Source organism: Nannospalax galili, unplaced genomic scaffold (genome assembly GCF_000622305.1).
Source record: "Nannospalax galili isolate Female #2095 unplaced genomic scaffold, S.galili_v1.0 scaffold359, whole genome shotgun sequence".
NCBI classification, from domain to species: Eukaryota; Metazoa; Chordata; class Mammalia; order Rodentia; family Spalacidae; genus Nannospalax; species Nannospalax galili.
The window spans coordinates 5819150-5839357 of NW_008347042.1; the positions used below are offsets into that span (position 1 = coordinate 5819150).

Consider the following 20208-nt stretch of genomic DNA (forward strand, 5'->3'; position numbering starts at 1 on the left):
TTTACTCATGAATCTGCTTCACGGAAGATGTTCACTCTGAGTTACTGATACAGGCTTGTAGTGAAATATAGCTAAAGAGATATAGCTAGTTTCTTGCCTTTTGACACAGAAATTAATATTTGAGAATGCTGTGTAGAATTTTATGTTCAACAAATTAGCAAGATATGGCATAATGTATTAAAATTAATTTATAATTTGCAGTCAAAATTGTTTATGTGTGTTGTGTGTATGTGTACATATGGAAATACATTTAAAGAAAAGAGTGTCATGGGGAGAAATAGTGAGAGAGAAGAGAGGAGAGAACCCTTTCATGAGCACTATTAGGCGATGTCTGCCCTCACCTCACCCTATCCTAATAGGACAAGGCTGTTGCATTTTTCTGGTTTAGGTCAAAAACAGCATATGTATTGTGGAAACTCTCTTTTCACTCGAACTTGTCCTTTTTTCCTATATCTTGTGTTCTCTCTTGCATTTAAAATATTCCATCTAGTTGTTTTATAAATGAATATCTTCCTATGAAAGAGATATGTCCATGCATCAAAATGACAGAAAAGAGTATATAAATGTTTTATCAATAGTTTGTTAATACTATAAAAACTATATTTGTGGGCCTGGAGAGATGACTCGGTAGTTAAGAGCACTGACTACTCTTGGAGAAGACCTGGGTTCTAGTCCCAGGATCCACATGGTGGCTAATTCCAGTATCAGGAGATCTGATGCCTTCTTCTGTCTTCCACTGACATTGCATGACATGGGTGCACTTACACACATACAGGTAATACTCATAATAAAACATTTTAAAGAAACTATATTTACAATTGTATTCTGTATGGATACGTAGATCAATCATTAGATTATGCATTGCAATGACAGAAAAGAGATGGATGTAAACGAAATGCTTAGTTTTCTCAGGTTTTCCCTGCTTTGAGGCAGCAGTACAGAAAGGAGCTGTATTTCACACTGCCTGACTGCTGAGATGCACACTTTTTCTTTTTCCCTGGAATGCGGGATAAAATTGATTTTGTGAAATTGTTTATTGAGGGCCAAACAGGCTATTTGCTAGGCCCAAGTGATAAAATGCTAAAAAACAGTAAAGAGAAAGACAAAATTAACAAGGCTTGTGTATTCACGAAGTTTGGAGAAGACAGATACATGAACTATGGGAACTGGTAATACTTTTCAAGTGATTATATTAATGAAATAGTCATAAGTAAATGCTGTCAAATGATGAGAAATTGGCATAGAAAGAGTAACTCAGGCATGCGATTATTGATTGCTGTATAACTTGTCTTGGGGATACAGGAACAAGTAACTATTCATCCCAGATTAGTCTCCAATGAAGGACTAAATACATGATTGCACCCAAGTCAGTTTGCTGAACCGATATGTTTGTTAGGGTTCTTTTGAAAGTATGGCCGAAGCATTACTTACAGGAGTAGGGTGCAGATGTCTTACAAGAAAGAGATTGAGCATATTAACTGTTTTTTGGCAATGTGGATGCAACTGGTACTGCATGAGAACTGTGTTACCTTGATGGACGGGTTAGAGCAGAAGCACAACAAAGTGGACAGAAAAAGAAAGTGGATAAAATCATACACTAAATATAATGCTTTCAGAAAATTCAGGAAGTAGAGGAGAATTTCTTCTTAAAGCATGGGTGATTTCAGTATGTTTATAGTCGGAAGATAATAGCTGAGAAGAGTTTAAAGTGTGCTGAAGATCAAGGTTATCTAATTAGTGGAAGTTCTCAAGAAGATGAACAGACAGTCTAATGAGGAGGAACTCATGTACTATGCTGACAGGGAAGGAAGTATTTCAGGGAAGATGGCAAAAAGGAAAACAGTTGAACTTAAAACATAAGCTTATGTGTTTTGAAAAAGGGTTGACGTTTAGACAACAGTTTCATGCCATGTTATAACTTCTCTGGTCTATCAAAAATCTAGAGTACTATAAATATCAAAGAACTTTAAAGATAAGTACCTGAACAGTAACATTCTATGATGTGCCCTTTTACATATTGAGAAAAATCATTAATAATTCAATAGAACTCATCTACATAACTTACTTAATTCTGTATTAAGTTTTTAACATTGACAACTATCCTATTAACCTCATGTCTTTAACAGTGAATTACATTTGTATAGATTCTTTAAAGATTTACTCATCAAATATATTGAAGTAGGAGTTCACAGTTTATAAATATATTTACAGCTGTAATCTGTATGGACACTTAGAGAACTCACCATGTTTTATTTCATTTTGCTTTTAGCCTATCTGTTACTACATTTTCTAAAATACATTTTTATTAAACCCTACAAATCTATTTTATGTTTTTTGAGGCTTTCTAAATTTTAAAAGTAACAGCAATTGTTATGATCAAAGAGATAATATTTATTTGGAAATGTCTACCTATTATGGATTTAGCTATCATGTGCCAGTGAGATTTTATTAGATCTATGAGGATTTCTATGATATTGAATATCCTCAATATGTTTCCTTAGCATTTAAAGCATTTTCTCTGATTATTGAAATTCTAATTTTGACAGGTGAAAAATCAATAAGGATGTTTAAGTGGTGGTCAGCTGTTTTGATTCTTGGATCCATTTTTCTGGAGTCAGAAGGAAGGCCTACAAAAGAAGCAGGATATGGCCTTCAATCCTATCAACCTCTTATAAGATTACGACACAAGGTACGGCCGAATTCTAAATCCCCTTGAAGTGCCTACTAGCTGTGAACTAAGCTGTTAGCTGTAGGTGTACTATTCATTTAGGAACACTTTTTTTTACAGCATGCTTTCAAGAAATAGTTGCCCATTTCCTTCACTCCACTCTGGTCCCTTGTCTGATTGAGTTGGCATGGGTCCTGTGCTCGATGCCACCATTGCCATAAGTTCATATGTGCAAGCTTCCAGTGGCTGAAAACCTCTGTTACCCCATGTTCATGGACCAATTCTGGCTCTAACAATCTTTCTTCCCTCTCTTCTAAAATGATCCCTATGCTGTGGGTGAGAGAAGTTTGATATAGGAGTCCTTTCCAGGGACACACACTCTGTAGTCTCTTACTCTTTAAAAGTTGAGATTCCTGTCCTAGGTGACGACGTATCTACAGTGGAACCTCCACACCTAAGACTAATGGAATAGCAGAACTGGGGGGGGGGCAGGGGGTAGAGAGAAAACTAGTGCATCCCTCAACTCTCACCAGTGAACACTCCCTACATAAGAGAGTGTGATGCACACAAAAGGCCACAACTAGCCAACTTTTAAAGAATGAGAGATTACACATAAGTTTTAAAAAATCTTTATAAAAATATAGTAATATTGTTTCTCTTGAGCATTAGTAATGATTTATACAACAAGGTTAAGACAGAATCAGAAAATTTCTATTATTTTCACGCTGATTTTAGATAATTTTAAGCTAAAATCTAAGTGCTATGCTCTGTTATTTCCCAGAGTGATATGAATATCATTATGTATGTAAGAATATGTATATAGAGACATATATAGGTAAAATTAATCTTGCATAGAAATTATTATTTTCATTTAGTCAAAAATTATAATTTTTAAGCTCTCTAAGTTTAAAATGAGAATTATTTTAGGGAAAACACTTCTTTGTGTATGTTTAACATTTCCAAGTTTCAAAATAAATTGATATTTAGGAATACTAATAATCATATAAATTAAATACATACAAAAGCATCTAAATATGCTTTTAGTTTAATAATAATCCGTGCTGGTGCAAATAATATACTTAAGGAAAATGTCTGCAGAATCAAATATCAATTGATAGTATATTCTTTGTGCTCATAGAAAACAAAGCACAAAAACAAATAAAAAGAACCTATGAGCTGAGTGAGGTGGTATATATTTTTAACTCCAGTGCTTGGAAGGCAGAGGCAGGAGGATCTCTGTAATATTGAGCCTGACTTGGTCTACATAGTGAGGACCAGGCCTGATGGGCTACAAGAAGACCAACCTTGTCTCAAACAAACAAACAAACAAAATAGAAAGTAAAGCATAAAAAAATAACATGATAATAATGCAGAAGAGTTGGCTTCTTTCCTCCTTTGAACATTTTAAAAATATTTGTATTTTTAAAAGATTTAAACAATTTTTTTGTGATGCTCAATATATGATATTGGCATTTACATTACTTATATTTTTCCTATAATTTTTCATAATCATTGAACCATTTTTGTAAAATAGCTCATCTTTGCTAGAATTTTTTATAGATCAGATGCTGAATAGGTTTTTGAATATATGATTTTATTTACTGTTCAAAACAATCTTATAAAGATAGGACATATGTATTTCCATTTTTTGGATAGGCAACTAAAACCTTGGACTAAGGTGTTTTAGGAATGTGCACATTTTAATAGCTGTATTAATCGGTGAGCCATAACATAGATGGCATGTTAAATAGGCAGAAAATTAACTAAAAACCTGGAAATAGACCTCATTGTAACAAATCATTGCAAAAACATAGTTATGTTAAAGAAAACAAGATTTTAAAGTTTGTAGACTGAATACGTACAATTGGAAATTTTTATTATTATTATTATTTATTATTATTATTATTGGTCTTTTTGAGACAGGGTCTTCCTGTAGCCCCAGCTGTCCTGGAACTCACTATGTAGACCAGGCTGGCCTTGAACTCATAGAGATTGTTTTTTAAATCATCAATATCCCATACTTCATAAACTAATAAACAGTTTATATCCATCCAAAGTTAAAAACAAACAAACAAACACATACAAACCCCTCTTTGAATGCACTCAGTACACATTGTTAATATGGAAGTTTGGATTATAATATGCTATGTGTCTAGTGAATATTAATTGATACTTCTATGCTTTGTCTTGATGTCAGAAACTGTACCTTTCTCATGCCTAATACTTTGTGCACATTAGGATTAATTAAATCATTGGCAGAGAATTGACAGGTAAGATGCATAGCTAGGTTTTCTAATTGATTCTCTACAAAATATAATACTATAGGCTTGTGCATAAGTATGTACATTTATGGCCAAATTCTTTTCATATAAATTTAAAAACTAAGATATGAACATTCTTAGCTATACAATTTAATAAAAATTTAAAGAAAGGATATAACTGACACTGGAGAAATGGCTCAATGCTTACGAGCACTGGCTGCTCTTGCAGAAGACCCAAGTTTGATTCCCAGCACTGACATGGCAGCTAACAACTGTTGTAGCTCCAGTTCCAGTGAATTGAATGCCCTTTTCTGACTGCATGATATGGGTGTACTTATACACATGCAGGCAATATAGTGATACATATAATATATATATATATATATATATTAAAAAAAGATATAACCAAAAATTAAACTTATTTGAGAATATACACCCTCCAAAAACTCAATTATATTTCAACGTTTTTTATAATTGTATAACCTTAATTATAAATAGTTAGAAATAACTATTCCCCATCTCTGCTTGTCTGTGGTTTATGATCATTCATGAATGTCATCACTGTTTACGAACATACTTCACTCAATGATTAGTTTGTTAGGCTATGGGCTGTTTTTCACAGTATCTCAACTCTGAATATTTCACACATGGTTAAACCTCAATAAGTGTGTAATAAACAACTGCAGTTTTTCATTAATATATGGCTGAATCTAAGGTTTTATATATATAGCATATACTTATGTTTGTATTTATATAATTAATAATGTAGCTAAGTAAATTTCCCTTTCCATCATTTATCAGGTTAAAATTAATGTAATAATTTACATTTAAAATAAATTATATTTCAATAGTATTAAATAAACCAATTTCCACTAATTTGCTGTTTTTAAACTAGACCATTTGTAAAAAATTGTATCACTTGGCTGGCATCATGGCTCATGCCTTTAATCCCAACATTTAAGAAGGCAGAGGCAGGCAGACATCTGTGAGAGTGAGGCCAGCCTGGTCTTCATAGTGAGTGCTAGGCCATCTGAGGCAACAGGAAGACTTTGCCTCAACAAACAAACAACAAAACAAAACAACTTAAAAGTGTAACATGTAAATATCTGCAGTTTCATAAGGCATTGTCATTAGTTATATTTCCCCAACACTACATTTAACTGTTGACTAGAAAAGCACAAAATTATAGACAAGATAGTATGTGAGGTCTGATCAGATATGTTCTACATTTCCCCCCACCAAAATGCCATTATTTTGAATCTGATCAAGTGTGTATGTGGAACTACACTAACTAGATAGCTATGTCCACTTGTATATTCAGTTCGTTCTGAGAGAAAAATGAAAATGAGAAGCTAATTTGTCAGATCATATTGAAATGTTACAGATGCAAACATATGCAGACATATTTCTTCATTTGCAACTCTATGTACACAAAATGTGATTAAAATTCATTTGTCTATATCTTGCAGTAAAAATGAGTAACAATAAACTTGCCATGCTAATTATAGAAATCTTAATTATGTTCCACAAATACATGTCCAAAAGAGCTGATTGTGTGTTTTTCCAATGAGTTTTTTCCATTACATTTATGAAACATCATATGAGGCAACTCATTAACATTCACTAGATCCAATTCCCAAAGTGGTGTTTTCATTCAGTATGTTTTTAAATTTAAACATTGCATGCCTATATTGAACTAGGTGTTTTCCCACACATTAATTGCTGTCATTTAATTGTGTAGTAGTCCTGGGACATAGAGCTGCTGTTCCTGTTTATTCCAGTGACATTACTAAAACTGAGAGATGTACAGTAGCTTTCCCAAGAGCAGGCGAGTACAAGCCAGAATTAGTGAGGTAGGGAAAATAAGACAGGAACAGAATGGGGACATGCACTAGGGGGAAAAAAAAGGCTGGTAATAGTAAAGCAATGTGATGCTGACTTCAAAGAGCAATGCCTAATGTTTTCTCAGATTGTTTGCCCTGGCCTGCGCCCCAAACAAAGCTAGAGTGTCTTCATGCTTGTTTCTGAAGAGAGTGTCTCCTGATGGCTGCTGCAGCCTGACTTAGGTCAACCTCCTTCCTATAAGGACTGACTGGGGAAAGCATAGTGATCACCTGGATTCTGGCTTTGTGATTGGGAATCTACCTTACAAGGTCCAATAACTAGTGACTGTCTTGTGTATTGTGAAGAAGTGCCCCGTGACTTCCCAGATTCTGAGGCATCTGTGCCACTGGAGATTTAGTGCTTCCAAAGTAGTCCTTACAACACTAGATGTAACTGCTACCAGGCATCGATTATTGTGACTGTTTTACCATTTACTTTATTCTCTACATTGGGTCCTTTTCCTATATAAGTATTCACATGGGAGAATTGGCTTAATTGCTATTTCAAAGATGATGAAAATAGTGCTCAGAGATGATTGGAATTTGTTTTATGCCAAGTAGCCAAAAGTTGGGGGTTAGGGGGTAAAAATACTGAATCTAAATAATGTAATATAGATTTCAAAATGAGTATTTTCCTAGGAATTTGACCTGTATGCCACATACTTCCAATTTTCCCTACATTCTGGTCCCTGTAGTCCTAGCAAAAGTAGAATTGCCTCTCTTGATCTCTTTGGGGTTGAGGACTAACTTCCTTAGCAGGTGACTCTTTCTTGCCAGCTGCTACCCCGACCCCCACGCCAATTGTTTCGCTTGCGTTCCTTTCTTCATTCCTGACCCAAGCACCATTTCATGGTCAACATGTGAAGTATGATGTCTCACTGTACCACAACGGTGCATTTCTGTACAATATGAAAAAGGAGATGACAACCCTGGAATTGGTCCAAAATGGTCAAGCTGGAAGAGACTGACAGACTCCCTGGAAACATTGTGGCACGTTCCTAGAAAAATTGAAAATATTCCACACCTGCTAATCCTCTGATCCTCCCACCAGAAATAGTCTTTCACCTTCTGGGAGTGTGTGGGGGATACACTGTTTGACCCCAGTTCTGGTCTTTCATCAGTCACTGAAGAAAGGCTTATTTCTTTGATTCATAAATTCTAGTTGGTCATTTGCCTTGTTCTAGCAGGTTAAGGAAATGATACTTGATTTGGAGAAAATTTGATAGAAATTGTAGTCAATGATTTGAGAGCAGAAGCCATGCTAGGTATATTTTCGTATTCTATAATAATTGTAGATTTTCTTAGAACTCTTTTTCCCACATTTTGACAAGTGTTAACCATTTAATCATCAGTAGTATCTAAAAATCATAACAAGGGGGCTGGAGAAATGGCTCAGAGGTTAAGAGCACAGGCTACTCTTGCAGAGGACCCAGCTTCTGTTCCCAGCACCCACATAGTGGCTAACAACTGTCTCTAACTCCAGTTCCACAGAATCTGACCTCCGTGGGTATTGCATGACATGGTTGCGCTTAAATATATGCAAACAATACACTCACTGATAAAATACAAAATAAAATATTAAAAATGTAAATAAATAAAAGCCATGATGAATAAAGCACTCTTTTGACAAGATATTGTTGTTGAACTAGAAATGAAGCTTTGTTTTTTTAAAATCATTGAACCTGGGACTTGTTTGATAATTCATTGAGCTCCTAGCTTGTCTCCACAAAGAAGATAATATTAGCAGTTATTTCTGTGCCCCCACATATGAGTCCTGTGTGGCTTTTTTTTTGTTTGTTTCTTTGGGCTCTTTTTCATTTTCAGTTTTGACCTTTCTAGAACCTGATTTTTCTTTGGATTTTTTTCCCCCTACTTCGTTCTTAGTTGTAATTTCTCATAACAATTTATCTTCCTCTTACAGTTAGTCCTTCAGATGTGCATGAACTAGTATTTCGGTATATTAACATGTACCCACCTGGTTGGCTGTAAATCCTCCAGAGACCAGCACCTGTCCTGTAGCCCTCCTCTACCTACGCATTGATCTCATGGACACTTTGTTGGCTGAGGGAGGCACTCAGTCAGGTTGAGAGGAAGATCTTGTGAGGACAGCAGTATTCTTTAAGTGTATCTAGTGGGACTACTTAAGGTCCTGTAAGTGCCTGCATCTCTCTGTGCCCAGAGAATGCCACATCCAACTAATCTGACAAATCAAAGTTGATTTATGATTTTTTTTAACTTCTAAAGTCAAAGTGCTTATCTGTGAGGGTAATCACCATGCAAATGAAGCAGAGAATTTGTGAAATTTAATCATTCTTGAGTGTTGCTATTCTCTGTAGCACAGTATAATTAAAAGAGCTGATTTTTGAGATGTGTTTTTTCCTTTTCCTTTACTTTTGTAGTAAAAGATTGATAAATGTGGCTTAGTGAAAAGCAGCAGGAGAGAAATCGAGGGGAAGAGATAAAGATTAAATGAAACATCAAACTCTTACTGCTCAGAGACTTGAACTTCTATACAAACCAAGGAGTATTATTTTTTAATAGGAAAACAGGCAGCACCTCTTCTTAATTATCTGTGTACTTTCAGGGAATTTCAGGGAGAGCTCTTTAAAATGTCAATTTATTTTTCTGAGTTCAGGAAACAATTTGGACCACCCAAAAGCAAATCTGAGGTGGATGGTGTGGGTCAGAGTTTAAGAAGTTAGTGTGAATAATTCATTAAATGTTAAGGGGCATATCAGTTAATAAATATTGATAAATTTATTTCATGCATATAAAAAGATTAAATATGATTAAATTTTGGAATTGTTTTAAATAAATAAGTTGCATTTGAAAAGTAATAATGTTTTTGAACCCTTTAAAACAAATGAAATCCTAATATTAGCTGATGCCATCTCAACTTAATCCTCTGATTGTGCAAGAACTTTGAATCTTTAGTTTATAAAATCAAACTATAATAATAATTTTATATTCTTTATTCACAGAATAAATATAATAAACACCATAATTTTTCACAAACAAAAAAAAAAACTTTCTTGCAGGAACAGAACATAAGGCTTGCCATAAGTTTGAGGCCAGCTTAAGCTAGAGTAAGAATCTTTCTAAAAGACAAAATAAGAAGCTGTTTTTTTTCATTATTTAGAGTCCTAGATAACACTTAATGATCTAAGGCTTTTGAAAAAGGTTCAGCTATACAAGATGGATAATAACTTCTAGAGATCTATCATCTGTTATGTTGATTACATATAAGAGTAATGTATTTATAATTATTTGTGAGAGGGTAGAGCTGAAGAATTATCACCACACACTCATACCCACAGAAAGAAAATGATAAAGATGCAAATGACAGGTATATTCACTAGCTCAATGCTAATGATTGCTTCCCTGTGTATGTGTGTTAAAACTTCCAGTTGTGGACTTTAAATGCACATAATTTTTGTCAAATGTGTGAATAAAGATGGAAAAAGAACATGCATAATAGAAACTTTTAGAAATGCATTCTGCTTAGATTACTAATATGTTTGTATATGTCCTTAATTGTATAATTTTCATGTTAAAAGACTAAAATGGATGTTAATATGATGATTCTTTTGAAAAGGGGCAATTCTGAGCTCCTCTCTCTTGTCTTCCAAAAACTGGTAGGTCAGAAAAAGATATGGATAAGCTTTGTTAATGAGTGACTCTTAATACTATCAGTAGTTGTGGAAAGTATGAGATTTTTTGAGTTTCTCCTCTTTACCACTAATGGGTTTACTTACTATGCATAGTATGCATGGACAGTATGCTGTCCATGATTATTGGACAGCAGTCATAATATTCTTGGGCCAGAAACAAAGAACACTCCATCATTTACAGAGATCACATTAGCCAGAGTGTCAACATTTGAACTTGTTCTGTGAACCTGATTTCCAAAGATCATGCAATGGGAGCCAAGTCACATCTGCATGCACCATGACATGCTACATATGGAGATGGTGGGTTGGGCAAGATATTTGAAACAGAGGGAAAAATTACCTCTATTATATCTTACAATTTTTATTCTTCTCCATTGCTCTAAATGAAGATGTAGTCTGTCCTATAATACCATTATACATTGGCCTTTTGTTACAAAAGGAAACACTTTCTCTGTATTCCAAAGCTCAGAGATAGTTTATTCTGAACAAAGTGAGTGACCATCACCAAGGAACATGGGTTCAGGTTGCCATGAATGACATGGTCTATGCTAGAAATGCTTACATGAATATTTTGCAGTCACAGGACAGAAGAAAGTCATAGATCAAGGCATTCTGTGTGGGAAAAAGGCAGGTTGCAGCAAAGCAGGGAAATTTCTGCTAGAAGTTTTAGATGCTATATAAGTATTCTGTAGCTTTAAGTTGGTAGAAGTTATTGTCCTGCTACAAAAGAACTCATAGTTCTTATCAGAGAGACAAAGGGATGCTGGATCAGATCCAGATGTGGGCAATGAATGGTTGTTATAGGGACTAATAAAGATAAACCAAGAGATGGCTCAGAGGTTAAGAGCATTGGCTGCTCTTGTAGAGGACTAGGGTTTGGTTCCCTGCATCCATATGGTGGCTCACAACCATCCATAACTCCAGTTCCAGGGAATCTGCCACCTTTCTCTAGCCTCCATGGGCATTGTACACATAGGCGCATTTATATGCAAGTAAAACATACATATGCATTAAATAAAAATGAAGAGTTTTTTGTTTGCTTTTTGCTTATTAACCATAATTTATATGTATATTTAACAAAACAAAATTCATAAACCTTTTTCAGTCTGTGTACAGTTTTCATATTCTCCTTTAATGAAAGATGACATTTCAAAATGATTTTCCATGAATAAAAAGAATTCAAAATTTAAAAATGATAAACCAAGATGTTTCTGTTTTTGCAACATTCTAACTCTTCATAATCATGAAGTTCAAATCAGTCATTTTTTTAGAATCTTCAAAATATATATATAGATTTTTTTTCTGGAATCTCAATTCATAATAAACATTCTTGAACAGGTAGTCTAGAATAAATGGCAGTTTATGACTGAGCTCACAAGGTTTACAAAATGGAGAAGGTAAAGTTGTCTTCTCACAGTGTATTGAGTGCACCACCTTTACTATACAAGGAGAAGTGACTTGAAATAAATCTGTGGCCCAAACTAGGAGCTGTGTGACTAAGTTGATTTGACAATGAAGTGTGTGGCTATAAGTTCATCTACCTCTTACCTAGTTAATCCTGTCCTCTAGAAGATTTTAAGAAAATAAAATGTGGTGACATTTAGATGTGTTGTTTATTCTTTCAAACCAAAGTTAAGTTTCCCTTCTAGAGAAAATTAGCATTCAATGGACCAAATCACCTTGCTAAGGCAGGACAAATAAATAAAGGGATGTATCTGAACTCTAAATTCTCAAGGTAATAACCTACTAAATATACGTATCATATATATTGCATATAATATGTTGCAATAATCAAAGAAGAGAAGAAGAAATTGAGAGGGAGTGGGGCCCATGGAAGGATTTGGAGGGAGACTGTGAGAGGTGAGGATGACGTAAATGCAACACTCACGTATGAAACTCTCAGACTAAAAAAATTAAAAACAAGATTCTACAATAGAAAAATTTCACTTTGTCCCCAGGGACTGATTTCTCAAGACAGATCATGATATGCAAAAATTTTTTCTTCCTACACACTGTGGCCCTGTGTTAAAATGTTAATGCTATATGTAGCTAAAACTTGAAAAGTTAGTGTTTTGCTTTTAAGAACTGGACTTTTCAAATGAGAAATATGTGATGCATTAGTATTCTATTTACATCAGCTTAGTACAAATATGCAAAGTATTCAAATAAAATCAAGTATATGTACTACATGAAAACCAAGCTTGCTGACCAGATTCTGGCACATTCTATGACACACCAGCATTGGGCATATACATTTTCTACCACAAAAATAGGACCTGAGTTGCAATGCTTTCTTTTATCCATATATATGTGTATATACATATGTGTGTATGATATTTATATATATTTATATTTTATGATTTATATGCCATATATGTGCATATATAGTATGACTTGTCCTATCTTTCCAGAAATAGTCACTGATTCATTGATTGTTGTCACTGATAAATGTATTGGGACATAGATATAGTAAAATAGTTTGCTATTTTTTCATGTTTTTGATCAATTTCCAATTCTTACCATTAGATCTAATTGTCTTTTCTTATGATTTTTGTGGGAAAAAATTGCACAAAAACTGATGCAAGAAAATATTGGTTTGATATATAAAAACTATTCTCTCAGTTGAATTTGTATTAGTTGATCACATTTTGTTACCACATATTTATAAAATGAAATAGAGATTTGGTTGTATTTAGCAGACTTCCATGTAAATACTCTAAGTATGTAAATATTTGAAAGAATGGTTATGACTGTAGAATAAGTAAATAAAGGCATTCATCTAATCTTTAAAATTAATACACTTTCAGGGTAGCGTTTAAAGTCAATAATGTGCAAATTTATATACGTATTTTTTGTTCATCTTTATTAAAAATTAATTGTGAATTCAATTTTCAAAACCCTATGTTACAAATGAAAGGAAACACCTTAATTTATGAGCTTGACATTCAGTATATTTAAGTGATTAAAAATCTTGCAGTATAAACAACCAATACAAAAGGTGGTATTTTTACTATTATTCATTTAGAGATGTGATTGAGGAAATTCTTCAAGTGAGGTTCCCTTTTCTTAGGTGACTCTGCATTCTTTCAAATTGACAATAAAAACTAGCCTGCACAGTTGTTAATATGCTTTATAGATCTTGTGTTTCAAGCTATAAGAATTGCTATGTGATTTATTTTATATTTGTGAGAATTTTAAGAATGTAAAACTGTTACATAATAGAATGTGATTTCAAGGAAAACAATGTTAAAATAATAAAGAGAAATACACTTGAAGGTAAATTGTAATATTATCAATAATAATAATTGAAAGTTATAGCAGCACAAGTTGGATTTGGAAAATGGTATATATTATCATAAATTTACCTGAATATTTTATAATATATATACATGTATACATATCTTTCTAAGCATATCAAATTTACTTAATGAATGTTCCTTTGTTAACGGATTGTGTGGACTCTCCTCTATTGCAACCAAGTGATGATGTATGAAAGAAAATCAGTCACACATAATTTAAGATCTAAAGCAATATTTCTCTAGTATATTATCTCTATAACTAATTTCTTCAAGAAGATTAATTTTATGCAGACCAGAAATGACAGAGATTAAATGGAAAAAGAAGCTAACTCTCCTCTTATAGTAAAAGGACACATTGCTATTTTAATAAAACAAATCTCTTCTTTTTGTTATCACATACTTTCAAATTTTAGCAAGTAGTAAAAATTAGTGAGTTTGGGTGAGTTTTGCATTTTGCCTGTATTATAAGCTCATATCAAGTATTTCTATAACTTCAAGACTACAATATTCATGTTATTGATTTTGTTTCGTTACTTATTATTTACTTAAAAATTGGGGGTGGGGTGGGCTGGAGAGATGGCTCAGCATTTAAGAGCACTGGCTGGTCTTGCAGAGGACCCAGGTTTGATTCCCAGCACCCACATGACAGCTAACAATGACTTATAACTCCAGTTCCAGGGTATTCAAAGCCCTCTTCTGGTCCCCATGGGTACTGCATGACATGGTTGCACTTACCTACATGCAAGCAAAATACTCATGTACATAAGAAAATTTAAAAAATAATAATTTTGTATTTACTTTGTTTATATAAAATTCTTTGATATTTAGATTATGAATGAATTATACAAATCACACTAATGACATTTATATTTAATAAATATTGGGCAGAAGGAATACTAATGCATCCTTCACCTCTTACCAGTAAGCTTCTTCACACGACAGATGGTGGTTAACTCAGAAAGTCACAACTTGTCAAAGTACAGAGAATGAGACTGCAGAGTGCATGTCCCTGAGTAGGATACCTATATTGAACCTCTACCACCAATGGCTCAGGTACCATTACAGAAGCTGATACTGAAAGACTGAAAGCCAGGGGTGGTGGATGACCACAAGGAAACAGGGTTTTCCAGACAGCTGGAAAGTTGCTCATATGAACTTACAGCAATGGTGACAAGCACGCACAAGAGCCATGCAAGTTCAAATTAGGCATAATCCCAACATAGAAAGGGGGAAATGGGTGAGAAGCCCTAACTTCAGCTAAGAAACTATTGTCAACCAATGTCTACTGGGAGAGGAAGAGTTGTTCTTCAAGGGAGTGAGGATAGAAAGGTAGACCATGCTCTAGTGGATGGATTCACATTGAAAGCTATATCAGGAAGGAAACTTGCCTCAATAGGCCTTAACATATGTGACAGAATGCCTGAAATTCAGTGGGGGGGTGATTATGGGTGTGCAGATAGGGGAGGAGGTCTAAATGTGATCAAGATGTATTGCATTAAATTCACAAAAAGTCAATAAAAATAATAATCTAATTAAACAGAAAAAGAAACATTCTAAAATAGAATTTCAACCTCAGGATTAACTGTCAAATATGTGAAACATAATTTAGCTGTAATTTTGATATTTAATAATTAAACAAACTTATAGGCAACTACCAAAAATATAAAAATATTTTAAGTTGAAAATTTAAGATTATTTTTCAAAATTGTTTTTTAATGGAAAACATACATTGGTCAAATCGTAGTGATTACTAAGTGATAGGTTAGGTGTGTGTGTACATATATGTGCATGTATGTGGAGAATTTGTGTGTGAGTGTGCATGCAAGTGTGTGTGTATATGTGTGTATGAGGGCATATATGAGTGTGTGTATTGGGGGTACATATTAGTATATGTATGTATATGTATATGTGTGCATGTGTGTATATATTTTTGTATATGTACATATATTATTTATGTATGTGTGTATTTATTTGTATATATGTGTGTGTGTCTATGCATTTATATGAGTATATGAATATAGGTGTGTATGAAAATTTGTATGTATATGTGTGAGTATACATGTGTATATGTGTATGTGAATGTCTCTCTGTGTATAAACATATATGTGTGTACATGTTTGTATGTGTATATATGTATGTATTTGTTTGCACGTGTATGTCTGTGTATGTGTACATGTGCATAGTGTATATATATGTATGTGTGTGGTTATTTATGTATATATTTGTATTTATTTGAGTATGTATATGGGTCTATATATGCATTTACAAGTATATATGTGTGTATATGTGTATATATGCATCAATGTGTATATATGTCTACATGTGTATATATATGTGTATACATGGATATGTATGTGTCTGTGTGTATATGTGTAAATGTATGTATGTATGTATGTATGTATGTGTACGTGTGTGTATGTGTGTATATGTATGTAGCTGTGTAAGTCACTGCTCCAGCTTACTCTTTTCCAGATGGCTTTATGACCAAAACAGTAAAAAATTGGAAAGTAAATAGCTGAGCATAAAGCCCCCTAGATTTGTTGCTTTTAAAGTATTTTTTAATATATAATGTTGATAAAAAGTTGTATTTGAGATGGCTCAGTTATTAAGAACACTGGGTATTCTTGCAGGGTTCAAATCCCAGAATCTATATGGCAGCTGTCTATAACTTCAGTTCCAGGGGATCCAACACCCTCTTCTGTCCTCCTGCGGGCACTGCACGACACGGGTTCACTTACATTAAAAGCAGGCAATACATGCATACGAATAAAATAAAAATAATAAAATAAAAATATTTTTTTAAAAAGTTGTATTTGAGGCATATGGCATATGGCAGCCCTGCAGCAGCCCGGCACGCACCTTAGTCCCCCACCCCCCCACACCTCCGCCGCTGTTGGTCCTTAAGCTTTTCCAGGTGTCCCTTGTAGATTTGGGAAAGAAGTTTTAGGAGCAGCACTAGCAGGTTAAGATGATGCAGTTTGTATTTTTGATGGCAAATGAAGCTCCTTTTACTACAGACTGGCTGGGAACGTCTCCATTTTCTCTGGCAGCACAGTATACGCGTTATTCCACTACAGAGGCTCTACTCCAAGCTGGTGTAAGTCGGGATGCCAGAACCAAACTGGACCGAACACCATTACACATGGCAGCTTCTGAGAGCCATGCCAGCATAGTAGAGGTTTTGTTTAAGCATGATGCTGACGTCAAAGCAAAAGATAGGTTAAAGATGACAGCTCTGCACTGGGCGACACATCATAATCATCAAGAGGCGGTGGAACTTCTAATTAAATATGGCGCTGATGTACACACAGTAAATTTTGTAAAACTGCATTTAGTATTTCAATAGACAGCAGAAAAGAAGATTTAGCAGAGATATTACAGATTGCTATTCAGAACCAAACAAACCCAGAGTCTGGACACTGTGACAATTCATGCTGTGACACCAGTTTATCATTGGACCTGGAGGGGTGGTGAACCTAAGAGGTCTGGTAGCTTCAGAAAATTCATCTCAGGCAGTAAATGAAATGGGAGTACCTGCTGTTCTCCCCATGTCAGTAACTCTTCTACGTCAGTATTAGCCATGTTAGCTGCCTTAGCTGAAGCATCTGCTTCCTTGTCTAGTTCTTCAGAAACTCCAGTAGTGGCCACAGGGGAAGTGGTTACTGAAGAGTCCGTGGATGGTACAATTCAGCAAGTAGTTACTTCAGAAGGTCAGCAAGTCATCACGACAGTTACAGATGGAATTCGGCTTGGAAATTTGCACTCCGTTCCACCAAGTGAAATAGGTCAGTCCATCATTGTGATTACGCCAGATGGCAGCAAGTATTGACAGTACCAGACATTGCAGAAGAAACTGTTATCAGTGAAGAGCCACCAGCTGAGATAGTGTATCGAAATAATAGAAGAGAAAGAAGCAGCAATAGAAGAGAGAGAAGCTCTTCAGAAACAGCTGGATGAAGCAAATGGAGAAGCCACAGCAACTTCCTAAGAAGGAGCAGGAAGCTGAGGCCTACAGACAGGAACTGGAAGCATGAGTCATCTTCAGGCTAGTAAAGAAGGCGTTTAACGCACATGAACATGAATTTGATTTTCCTTTTTGTCAAGAAAGAATGCAGTCTTGAACTGTACACTGTAGGGGTACAGGCATGGGAACAGAAGAAAGGACACTTGATAACAGGACTTAAGCTATGAGCTCTGAATTTTTATAATAAAACTCTAGGAGTTGTGAAATGTATTTAAAACTGAATTCTGCAAATACTATTTTTTTAAAGCAGGATACAAATGTTTTTAATTTTTTAAAAAATATTTTATTATTTTTATTTTATGTGTATGCATGTATTGCCTGCATGTAGGTAAGTGCATCCATGTTGTTCAATGCCCATGGAGGATAGAAGAGGCTGTTGGATACCCTGGTACTGGACAGTTGTTATCTGCCATGTGGGTTCTGGGATTCGAACCCCGGTATTCTGCAAGAACAACCAGTGTTCTTAACTGCTGAGCCATTTCTCTAGCCCCAAATAATAATAGTATTTCTTTTTACAGTTGCAAATGAGTTGATAAAGAATGTTGAAGAGATCCAAAAAACACAAAGCCATTGTTATGGCAAATTATTTTTTATTGCAGTACTGACTTAATTTCTCAGAAACAACAGTTTTAAGGGTGATCATTGTTGATTAGACAAAATGCTGTGTTATAATTACGGTAGACTGATGCTGGAAATACTCTGTGTGAAGAGAAGGTTTCCCCCCAGGAACTCTCTGTACAGCTTTTAAGTTGTCTCAGGTTCTTGGAAAACATTTTTTTTTGAACCAAAACTTTTATATTTATTCAATTTCAGCTATACCCAAGTAGATGTACATGTATCTGAAGCAATTTTTTAAAAAAGTTTTGTTTGTACATATTCTGCATTTTTTATAATTTTAAAACACATCACTTGCTTAGGTATGTTTCCCACAAAGATGATGAAAGTTACCAGGAGAAAAAGAAAAAAAGAAAGCAAGATGTCGTTTTGTAGGTCCTTGAAACTAAGTGAGCTCACAGCTGGTTTTATTGAGATGAAAATACTGGAAGGAGCAGCTTACAAGATAGTTTCAAGATAACTTAAGTTTGCAAACTCTGCAAAATCTACGTTTTTTTTTTTCTTTTTTTTTTTGAAAATTTCATTGTGGGGATGTGAAACTGTATTCTATGTTCCATCATGATTTCCACATGAAAGCACTTTAAAGACACTGGATTTTAAGATAATGCTTTTGGCAAACTCAGTGCATTGGGTTTCTGAATATTTCATGGACTTATCCCCTTCCCTAAGAAATTATTCTTATGGAACTGCTTTTGTATGTAGAACAAGACCTTTCTGTACTGCAGTGATGTTATCGCTATGTTTAAAGTAACTTTCACTTTCCCTGTGGAAGCTCCAGGTCTGTGCTGTAACTAGCTCTCAAGATGACAAATTCCACATATATGGACATTAAACTCTGACAGACTGTTTCATTCTTTTTTTGTAGAGTATAACTTCAAACCCATCTTCATTTGTTGTTTTATTGCTTTATGAAAATGTTTAACCTTAAACCCACTCTAGATTATCTATATAAAGAACCAGTTTACCTTAAAACTGTATTCTGGCAGACTTTTCTATTTTTCAATTAAATAACTTTTCCACATTAAAAGAAAGTTGCATTTGAATTAAATGTTTCTGTTGTTTAAGCAAATTTAAATCTTTGGAAGTATTACCACTCCTAAGATTATTCTCTAAAACCTAGTTACTTTTAAAATTATTATTTCCATTGATTTTTGTTATTTGTTTGTTTATTAGTTGGTTCAAAATGCCATTTTTTTGAAAGGATAACACCATACTTGAACAAAATAAATCTAGAAATCTGAATGCAGGGGCTAGGAACTAGATTACTGGTAAAGCAGTTGACCAGCATATGTGAATGTGCATTGACTCTACTTTACTGCATTAGAGAGAGAGAGAGAGAAAGAGAGAGGAGAGAGAATGAGAGAGGAAGGAAAGAATGGTGAGAGGGAAAGAGGAAGGAAGATTGAGGAAGAGTTCAAAAGGTTTTTTCAGAAGAATATATTAAATATTTTGAAACTCAGATGCATTTTAAAAACCTTGTAAAAACATCATTAAGAATTAAAGTTGAAATAAAACTGACTTGTTAATAAAGAATAAATAGGTAACCCACACATTAGGTATGGTTTTTCTAATACCTAAGAATGATATTTAAAGAATAAAATACAATAATATTTTTATACATGTACCATATATATATTTTCCTGGACAATCTTTTTTATTACCACGATAATTCACCCATTTTACCAGATTTTTAGATTTTATATAGAAACTTTTCTTTAAAACATGGTGCTACATATAACTGAGTTTTCTAGAAAAACACAATTAAATCATCTTTTCATTACGTTTGT

At 34.2% G+C, this 20208-nt stretch overlaps 1 pseudogene; it reads left to right on the top strand.

The window, feature by feature from the left end:
• Positions 1-16750: 16750 nt before the first annotated feature.
• On the top strand, positions 16751-17816 carry LOC103742407 (annotated as a pseudogene).
• Positions 17817-20208: the final 2392 nt, after the last annotated feature.